The sequence below is a fragment of the Jatropha curcas genome, chromosome 8, assembly GCF_041381405.1.
Source record: "Jatropha curcas cultivar XTBG-Jc1 chromosome 8, XTBG_Jcur_1.0, whole genome shotgun sequence".
Taxonomy (NCBI): Eukaryota; Viridiplantae; Streptophyta; class Magnoliopsida; order Malpighiales; family Euphorbiaceae; genus Jatropha; species Jatropha curcas.
This window is the reverse complement of record NC_143158.1, coordinates 19,848,369-19,857,884: the sequence shown is the minus strand read 5'-3', so window position 1 is coordinate 19,857,884 and position 9,516 is coordinate 19,848,369.

Below are 9,516 nucleotides of genomic sequence, written 5' to 3'. Positions count from 1 at the left end.
AGTTCTACGTTTCAATTCGATTGTTTTAGTTTTCCAAAATGTTTGATTAGTTTTATTATCTTTATTATTTTTCTACTATATATTTTCTTCGAGTCTAAGTCTCTTATTCCATATTATTCATTCAACTACCTTGCTGAAAATCCGATAGAATCTCCCCTAAAATCGAACTAGTCCTACATTTTTAAATTTCACATCTAACAATAAAATGCATATATTATATCAATAACCAATATAGCCCATCCATCGGACAAGTAAGCATCAGTCAATTACCATCCTCGATTTCTTATAACTTCATTTACTAAATACAATTATAATGACTATAGATAAATACATTTCATTCACTATATAAGCATTACCATTGCCTCTATACCTAATTCACTTTAATACTTTACGTGCTTAATTACTTTACTAGCAGCTGCTTTATCACCGTACCACATTTTTGAAATATGCCAATAGTTATACCATTGCATCATTATACTTAGGCTCTTATACTAACAAGTTTGTTGACTTCTACTTGGTTTTAAGGTAAATAATTTAAATCCTAAAATTATTTTATATTTAAACTTATATAATTGATGAATATAATGTTGCATAATATTACTTGTCACAACATAAGGTCCCAATTTTTAATTCAATACCAATTTAATAATAGGAAATTCAAAATTAAATGTTTTACTTTCATTTTTAGAATTTACATTACACAATTAGTTAAGGTAAATATATGACTTTCTTCAAAACCGTCTCACACTAACTCTTAACTAAGTTATAATTGTTTAGTGCCCAATTAACTTGATCAAGCTTCCTAAAATTAGATATATTTCGGTCTACATTCAATAATTGTCTAAATTAAACTCAAGTACCGTTAACTATGTTCATTGAAAATGATTCTATTTAAATAAACAAACTTTAACCGAGTCAGGCCAATAGGTTCTAAATGAATATAGCAATAAAATTTAGTATCAAAACCTAGAGCTCACCAAATTAAATTTGGATTGTAGAATCACGAGGAGGAGGAAATTATGCCTCTCAAGGTCTCGCCGGAGCCTTACCGGTTGGTCTCCGAACTGCCGCCGTGGCCGCTGTGGACAATGGCTGAAAAATCGAGCTTGCCCAAAATTTATCAGCGATCACACCGTCCAACGCGCTTGATGAGGAGCCCATTTTTGTTGTCAATTTATGGAGTGGGTGAGTCAAATTGCCAAAATAAGCCTCAACAGTCATTGCACCACCGTCATTCATGGTGGTCTCGCAATCCAAGCGCTGTCGCTAAAAATTGAAGGATGGGAAACATCGAGCAGGTGCTATGGAGTCGATCGATATTCACCTGCCGTTGAGCTACCTGAATTGGTTAATATAGCCGAAAAAACAACTTGCTATGGTGGCTGAAACTTTGAGCCTTGATTCCTTACCAACGACACAATGATGACATTACCAGGGGCCGTATTCTAGATCCTTGCGTCGAATAGGTGGACTTAGAGTGTTTACTTGCCGAATTTGGGGGCCGGAGAATGAAGAGAAGATAGGGGAGGTAGTCAGCATTGAGGAGAAGGAAGGAGGAGAAGAAAATGAACCTTCTCTCTCCTCATCCCATTGGCTTGTAGCTGGTTTGAATCTAATTCAATGCTAGTTCGGCTCAACTAGCTCCTAGAAGGCCCTTTTTCTTGGGTTTTCAATGGTTCGATCACGATTCAAAGGGTTTTCCAATTTTCCTTTGATTTGAATTGGGAATAGAGAATATAATATTATAAAAAAATTGCACCTAATTAATTTAAATTCAAGAAGTTATGAAATTAAAATTTTGGGTCATTTCAATAAATTGAAACTTGAATTAAGCTACATCATATCTCTAGTAAATAAATTTAGTTCGACATTATAAAAGAATTAAACCCAAATCAACTTGTAAATATTCCCAATAACACGATGAAATTTGAAAATAAAATGATTAGAATTTAACAAAGGAAAAACTTAGTTTGGAAGCATTAAACACAATAATAAATTTTATCACAGATAAAAAAAAAAAAAAAGAAATCTAACTTCATAAATTGAAAAATGAATTAAGCTGCATAAAATCCCTAGTAAATAAATTTAGTTCAACATCATAAAAGAAATAAACCTAAACAAATTTGTAAATATTCATAATAACATGATGAAAATTGAAAACAAAACAAGTAGGGTTTAAGGGTAAAAACTAGTTGACATTGGACTTGAAGCGCTTCCTTGAATCTTGAATATCCAACAATTTCGCTCAAGTCTTTTAAAGAGAAAACAATATAGAAAGTGATGTGGAGAATAGAAATATAGAATAGATGTAACAGCCCAGCCCTAGTGTGATATTGTCCGCTTTGGGCCTACGGCCCACACGGTTTTGTTCTTGGGCCAGCGAAACCACGCCTGATAGCCCAAAACGCGTCACACTAGTTCAAGGCTGCCACCCTTTATGTACATCACTTCCACCTTATGCGTAGCGATATGGGATTCGCCTAAGGTGTCGTGCCCCAAACCTGGGATGTCACAATAGAAATCCTTCTTCTCTCTAGATTTAGCTCCTTATATATAGGTTGGCCATTTTCCGGTTCTTGAATCCAAACAGTTTGAAACTGGTGAGAATTGAAATTGAAACCATGCGGAAAACAAAACTGGCAAAAACTAGAACTATAACCGGAGGGATGCAATCCGATTCTTGTTATAATATTTTTGGAGCGTGAATTGTTGATTCCGAGAACCGACTGGAACATGCAATTTGATGAGGGTTTTAGAAGTTTTATTGAACCATATTTTCCAACAATTCAAATCATCAATTCTAAGAATTTTGAATTTTGTTTTACAATAGCTACAACCGAGTATTCCACTAGTTCAAACCAGTGGTTCCAATCAATTCCAAAACACCTTTTTTCAAAAAAAAAAAAAAAAAATCAAAATCCTCAAATTAACCCTTCTAACAACTATAAACGGCTATAAAATGACTAGTTTTAAGGGTATTTGTGAAAGTTAGATTTTTGGATTTATTATAAGTACCCTATTATTTTCATTCCTACTCACATCAATTATTTCTCTCTACTCTCCAATCTCTCTAAGCTCTCCAATTTATAATTATTATACAAATTATTCTCATATAATTTATCCAATCTTTAATTATTCTCTTTGAAATTGTCTAAATTATTTCCAAATAATATTTCTAATCTCTAGTTATTCTCTCTAATTTTTTTATACTCAATTTTTTAAATTTGCATATTATTATTCTATAATGGCAAGTGGAGAAAATTCAAGTTCTGCGAAGGGCAACGAAAAGGTTGGAGAAACACAAAATTCAATTTTATCTATAACGAATGCTTTTTTTTTCATTTTTTTTCGTCTGTGAATTTTTCTAACAGATATAAGTATAAAGTAAATAGAAAAAAAAATTGGATGATTAAAGAAATAAAATCAAAAGGATTCCTTCAAATTTAATGACATAGATGACTCAAAACAAGATCATGGTACACAATTCACAATAAGAAAATACAGAAATAGCCATAAATTTTTCCATTTCTTAATACCAAAATTCGTGCTAAATTGATTTAGAATCAGAACGGATTTTATCCGTGACAACTTAGGGCATTTCTAAGGCAGTTTAAAAATGGATACCATATATGTTTCTAATATGGAAATTGACTTGTCCGTTGCTAGTATCTAGTGAATCCATTTCTAATTTTTTGACCTCTTCGGAAATGAATTTCATTCTCAAGCCGTTTCCATTCCATCTCTAAAATCGTTTATAAATTTGTTTTTATTTCATTTCTAATCCGTTTCTGTTTCTGTTTCTAACATCCAATAAAAATACAAATTTGCATTTTTCCATTACTGAATCTGTTTCTAATTCCATTGCTAAAGTATCATCCATTGCTAGGATCCATTTCTAAGCTTATTATTGACACATAAAATCTGTCTCTAATTAGTTTCTAAATCCATTGCTATTACCAGTTTCTCTATCCAACTCCAAACAATTCCATATTTCCATATTTATGAATATTCTAATCTTATCATATTTCTGATTTTATAATTTGTAAATTTTTAATAAAAATAATTTAAAATCAAATAAAGAAAGTTAACATAATATTAAATATATTTAAAATATCAAGACAATGGAAACTCTCTCACAAATAGAAATAAATGTATATCTTATATGTTCTAATAAAATACAAAGTGAGTAATTTCAACTTAGATGGTACCATCACCCTAACTACTAGTGTGAGTATCTAAAGAAGACTACGATTCAGGATACTCTAAAGTATGATCTGGTGGAGCCATAGGTGTTAAATAAGTGTGAACAAGCTCTGCAACTTGTTGTTGTAACTGCTGCTACAACTTTTCCTGTATCATTTGTTGTTGCTGTTGTTGTTACAACTCTTGTTGATATTGCATCTCCAGCTCTTTCATTATTTACTCTTATATCTCATGAATTCGAGCATCAATATTTTCACTAGCTTGTTCCTAAAGGCGAGATGTAGCAAAAGAGCTAGAGGTGCTAGAATGATGAAAGAAAAATGATGTCTGCGAACCGAGACTGTACACTCACTACTTCTTGACACCACCAACTTCTTGTAGATATATTTGAGTAGCATTAACTGGGCGTGGTTCACTGGACCCCTCTTTAGCTTGAGATTCAGTTTCAACTTTAGATACAATAGCCTCCTGAAAATAATAAGAACATATAATGATCAATACTTGCACTTTCACTGTTGAAATATAGGTAGAATAATATTAATTTTGAATGTGTCAACTTATAAATGTTTTCTTGGATCTCTGGTCCATGAATACTAGATCCTTCTTTCTAGTGTGCGTTACCTCCAAAACCTCATGCACTACAAAAAAAAATGGAGATTTACGACCGACAAATCGATCGCTCAATCTAAGAAAGCGATTGCTAAATCTATACAACGACCGAAGAACTTAGTGGTCGCCAATTAGAGACCGATTTATTGATCGCAATCTATTAAAAAGTGGTCGCTAATTTGCATCATGTTTTCCAGTTGGAACCTTATCACAAATTGGTAACAAAACTTGTCGGTTGCAAATATCAAATGTCAGTCGCTAATCGATCGCCAATTCTGAAAGTAATTATTTTGTGATCAGTCACAAATTTGAATTTAACGGTTATATTGCAATCGCAGTTCAGTTGCACATTGATCCAAAAGTTGATTATAAGAAAAAAATAATTTAAAATTATTAAAATTATTATTTTTTCCACCTGTTAAAATAGACATATATATCCAAGCATCATCATCAACATCATTACAGAATAGCAATACAAAAAGGAATTGTAAATGTAATAAACTATACAGAATATGAAAAAATCACAGATAGCTAACATGGTCCGAAATCAAATCTACGATGTCGGTCCTCTGGACGATCCAATGTAGTATCTGCTTTGCGGTAGTGTCTGCAGGAGTGACCAAGATATCGTCTGTTGTATCTAGATGAAGAGGAGAAGATGGTGGCTGATGCATAGTAGAAACAGGTGGATCTATACCAGGTGGAGGATCAAAGGAAGAAGTACTAGCATCATGCGGACCGAACATCTGCATTACATGCACTCTAAGCTCTACAAGTTGTCTCTCCTGCTCATCAACATGAGCCCGTAAAGCACTAATCTCCTTGGCACTATGCTCGGGTTGTGGTCGTGAGGAAGCTTTAGGAGCATTAGACGCTGAGCCGCAGTAAAACTATGATGCCTGAGACCTGATGCCATATACTTTTCTCTTTGTTTTGCCCCCTGTCGCCTCTAGATATAGTGATAACTCATCAATTCTCGGTTCAGCTTCTGATCCAGCCTGAGAAGAAACAACACGCTAGCGAGCTATACTGTAGTTCTCTTGAAAATAATAAATTAATTTATCAATGCAGTTATAAGATTTATTGAACTCGAATGCATAAGGGAACAATAGAAAATAAATGGAAAAATACTTCATTGTTACTTACATTGACGCTGACCGCACGTCTGTAAACAAACGTATGTCCATCGTGGTCCTTTGTATGAGTGTAAGTGAACACCTTCATTGGTGTGGGCTCACGACCATATTTTTCAGCCTGTATTGCATTTTTATATATAATATATTTAATATGGTGTCATTTCATTAAACATCAATTTTGTAACTACAAGTAATTAACTCACCAATAATTGAGATGTCTCTATACCGGAGATTGATCCGCCTGTGTGTCAGGAAGGTCCTACTTCGTCACCACCAGTCTCACTGTGCCTATTTCATGCAAATATCTCACACTTTCTTTTGAATGCAAGATCCTCCCAAGCCTTCTACAAGCTCTCCCATATCGCCTGAGACACGCATTGCTACTTCTTTCCGCTTTTTTGCATCCTATAAGTGAAGTCAGCATACCATAGAATGCATAATTTCTCGAAGGCTACTTTCAACATAACCGTAATAGCCTTTTCCCCTACGAAATGCTTCTGCAAAAATAAAAAACAATATTTGCACAAAGAGTCGGTAAAGGTCCATAGATTCAGTTTATTAATTAAATTGAATGAAGATATAACTTGAATCAAATCGTACCTGAAACTCTTCCCAATAAAAGACTCTCCATGCCATGTGTATCCATCTTTATCCAGATGTAGCTTGATTATCCTTATAGTTTGCTTTGATGCTCGAGAGGATGGATATATGCTGTGAAAAGAACCAAAGTGAAATGTAAGTGGATGAAATCAAAATCTAAACAAAACCAAATTCAAAGGAAAAAGTAAACCAATACTTACTGTCCTACTACCAAACAAAGCTTGTTACGTGGCTCTGAAGAAGCTGCAAAAGGATTAAGTGACAAATCCTATCAATAGAGGGAAAATAATATATAACTGAAATGGAATTAATGGTGCTAATTAACAATTATGATTACCTAGTGTAGTAGGGGACTGTGAAGCTGGTGAAGACTCTACTGGTCCATCAAATTGGGTAGAAGAGGAAGGAATAGAAGGAAGTGGTGGCGACATGGTGGGCTAAACAAAAGATGAAAATAATAATCCACCATTAGATACTTAAGAATTCAAGTGTTAAAAAAATTTGCAATATTACCTCTTTCAAGGTCAATGCTTATCATTTGCTTACTGAAAGCAAATCAGTTAGATAGAAATAACAAGTAGTCATATGAACTAAATCACATTCATTTGCCTACCAAAAATAATCAACTTATATGGAGATATTATGGCATAACAATACAATCGTCAATCAATAGTTTTGTCTCTACAACTTATGCAAACTCAATCCGAAGGGCCATTAGTGTCTTATGAGCTCATCAACACAAAGTTATCTCAACCTTAATCTGTGATATGAGTATCAACAGATGAGGAACAATCTCAACCTCATTTAAGAGGAAACAATATCATTTGAAATATCATTCATTGCATATCTATATCAATCACAATATCAACTTCAACAAATGAAGTGATATCGGCAGGGTAATAACCATATCATAATATCAACTTCAACAAATGAAGTGATATCAAGTAAAAACCATGTCATGCATTTAGCTGTGAGACTTTTAAAATAGCTCTATTATAAATCAATCATTAGCCATAGTAGGCAGCACTTCACTTTGCTCAAACATTTCTATATCCATTCTTTCAAGATCATGCTCCATTTTCCATTCAAATAAGTACTTTGAAATTCATTTCCAACTATTATAAAATATTTAACATTAGCTCTTTATTATTTTGTATAAAATATATTTAACTATAACTTTAGCATTTGCTTTCTTTATAATCAATTCACAATTGCAATAATCACATTTGAATTCAATTTCATTTGATATAAACTTTTGATAATTAAATCAACTTTTTTTCTCTTGTAAAAGCTCATAAAATAGTAAGCTTAGCATATTTCTTTTACGTTGTAACTTTTCATAAAACATTTCTTTAAAACTACTTACTTGTCACTTAAACAACATAAGTTATAGATATAGTGCATTAACCAAAATTGGAAGGCTCTCCTAACCTTACTCCTCTACTTATTGACTTATCTTCCAATCCTTTCCTCTCAGATACTGTAGCATGAAATTGATATTCATATTAACTCCATACAACTCAATAAACACACACATACTATCATAGGAATGTAAACCGACAAAAACCCATACTCGAAAAAAATAATAATTAAGTATTGAAATGTAGTATTCATGCTTTTCCTTCAATCTCATTATGCTTAACCAACTACCATATGACCTTAATTTAGGCATGAATTAATTCATTTCTCACACTTAATCAAATTTTAGAAATATTAAAGTAACAACTAAAATAATGAGACATAATAACATATTAAAAGTATGCTAAACTCTTTACAAACTAGTGGAATACAAGGTTTCCATTATATGAGTAGCTTGCCTTCCTATGGCTATCTCTCTAGTTCCTTAATCCATTTGTCTTGAAATTTTAATATCATCTTCCTCACATCTCAGGCTACTCCCATATAAAATTTCATGAATTTTGGAGCTCATTCTATAGCTAAACAACCTAAACACAGTACCTGATTTTCAATCAGCCTTTCCACTAACTAACGTGTATTCATTTTAACTATAACTCTATTTCTCTTTGCCCATTGCACTAGCCCTTTCATCAAAGGCTTTCCAACATCCTAAAGTAGTTTTCTATAAAATTTCATAATTGTTGGAGCTCATTTACCTATTTAACCAAGTCCATCTTAGTGACTGAATTTTAGGATGCTTAACTGTAATATACTTAAGCAATACTTTACCTCCTTAAGCATTCTTAACTTACCTCCACCTCTAATTCATGCATAACAACTCTTGTAACACTTAAATAACATAATTACCTTTCATATGTCAGAATACCTAATCCATAGATTATCAATCAAATGACTAAAATTATCCAAGTTTGTCAATTATGCAAACTTGACATCAAATTCATGCTCAACCATTCTCAACCACTTTTAATCACCTTAAAAGTACTTTTAATAACTTCATTCTTACCAAATCAGCAACAATAAGCAAGCACCTTATACTATAGTTCATGGAAATCAAAAATTAAACCATGGAAAAGAAAGAGGAAGAGAAAATAACTAACCTCTCCTTAAAAGTCACTTGAAAATTCCTTAGAAATCATGCACTTAAGCTGGTCCTTGTGAATACTCAAATTTTGAGGCTCAAAAAAAGGCCGGTTTTTCCGGCCGCAGCGGTGGTGGTCGCCCTTAAAGGCGGCGGCAACCGCTCTCGCCGGCGACAGCGGCTGCAGTCGCCTGTGAATACTCAAATTTTGAGGCTCAAAGAGCCAGTTTTCCCGGACTGCAAGCAGTTCGGCCGGACCGCAAGCAGTTCGGCCGGACCGAAGGCCATTTTGGAAGTTTACTGAAAGTATGCTAATATGGTACTTGAAACGTCCGGGACGTCGCGAGGATCGCGGAACCGGTCCTGGAATTTTTTTCGGAGGTCCGGAGCTCCCGAAAAAGCCTCCGGAGCGAGAATTAGCAAAACCACCAGGCACGGCGGCCCAGCCGCTGCCTTCCGGTGACCCTGGCC